This window comes from Gavialis gangeticus, unplaced genomic scaffold, assembly GCF_001723915.1.
Source record: "Gavialis gangeticus isolate Ggan-Ray unplaced genomic scaffold, GavGan_comp1, whole genome shotgun sequence".
Taxonomy (NCBI): domain Eukaryota; kingdom Metazoa; phylum Chordata; order Crocodylia; family Gavialidae; genus Gavialis; species Gavialis gangeticus.
The window spans coordinates 166,659,882-166,661,492 of record NW_017729032.1 but is presented as its reverse complement, the minus strand read 5'-3'; the positions used below and the strand labels follow the sequence as shown (position 1 = coordinate 166,661,492).

The window sequence follows — 1,611 nt, the reverse complement described above, 5'->3', positions numbered from 1 at the left end:
TATATATATATATTTAATTTAACTTGATTTAATTCAAAGGAATATTCCCACAGGTAAACAGGTAAAGGTAAGTATCTACAGCTTATTAAAGTTAATTCACTAGTCTGTCCTTACAACTAAATGGCTCTTTATTAAGAACAAAGGAACTGTAAGAACAGTTAACCAAGCTTGTGTCCATTTAAATAGGAAAAAATAATTTAAAAAACCTTTTCAAACTGTAATATTGGACCAGAAAATTCCCCAAACATTGATAAATGCATTATTAGCAGAAAAGGAAGAGATTAGAATCATTTTAAGAAGGAATAAACTAATACTTATTGGAATGTAGAGGAGAAATATCAGTTTAATGCAGAAAATATATGTTATATACTTCAGTATGACATACTGCAAAGTAGAATATGTCTTGCTGGAGGAAAAGTTCAGAAACCTCTAAGAAATGAAATAGCAAACTAGATGTTATTGTTAGATATATTTCAAAGGAAGGAATATTTACGAAGGGTATGCATAGATTCAACTTATTTTTCCTTTAATTTTAGTTTCCCACTGCTGTTTTAATCATAGAATCATAGAAGTAGAGTCGGAAGGGACCTTGTAGATCTTCAAGTCCGAACCCCTGCCTAGGCAGGAGAAAAAACTGGGCTCAAATGATCCCAGCTAGGTAGGCCTCAAGCCTCCTCTTAAAGACCCCCAGGGTAGGAGCCAGCACCACTTCCCTTGGAAGTTGATTCCAGCTCCTAGCCGCCCTGACTGTGAAGTAGTTCTTATGGATGTCTAATCTAAACCCACTCTCCAACAACTTATGGCCATTATTCCTTGTTATGCCAGGGAGTGCTAGGGGAAACAAGGTCTCTCCCAAACCCTTCTGGTCCCCCCTAGTGAGTTTATAGATGGTCACCAGGTCCCCCCTCAGCCTTCTCTTGTGAAGGATGAACAGGTTCAGGTCCCACAGTCTGTCATTGTAGGGTCTGCCCTGTTGTCCCCGGATCATGCGGGTGGCCCTCCTCAATGTTGTCCACATCCCTCCTGAAGTGGGGTGCACAGAACTGGACACAGTACTCCAGCTGTGGCCTGACCTGTGTCGCGTAGAGAGGGAGGATCACCTCCTTGGCCCTGCTTGAGATGCACCTGTGGATGCACGACAAGGTCTGGTTAGCCCTGCCAACCATGACCTCACATTGTCCGCCCATGTCATCTTGGAGTCAATAATTTAAAGGAGATGAGGTTATGCATGAACATGTTTACATTGACTGATCAATATATTTTTAAATTTACAATTTATGAGCAGTTGCAGTTATTTGCATTATTTGTTTTTTAAAGTTAAACATTGGAAATATAAGACTAAGGCATAAAAAAATAAATAAAACATAGGGCCTACTTAATTTGATGCTGTCTGTTTAAAGATCCAGGCCAAACTCCTATAAAGTAGTTGGTCTATTTTCAATTTTATTACTATGGGGGAAAACATTGGAAACTATTTTACATGAGTACTGGGAAGGATTCTGATTAGGGCAGGAAAAAAACTTGGACAGGCCCAAGGTGTTTTGTACTATTTGAGTAGCATTTAAGCACTCTTCTTTCAGGCAGTAATTTCTTACTGCAAGTGATTGAAAG

General features: G+C 39.1%; 1 protein-coding gene across 5 annotated transcripts in view; it reads left to right on the top strand.

Annotated features, from left to right (window-relative positions):
* The window catches only part of NLGN4X (neuroligin 4, X-linked), a 395,302-nt gene that overhangs the window by 384,013 nt on the left and 9,678 nt on the right, over positions 1-1,611 (top strand). The window lies entirely within an intron of this gene.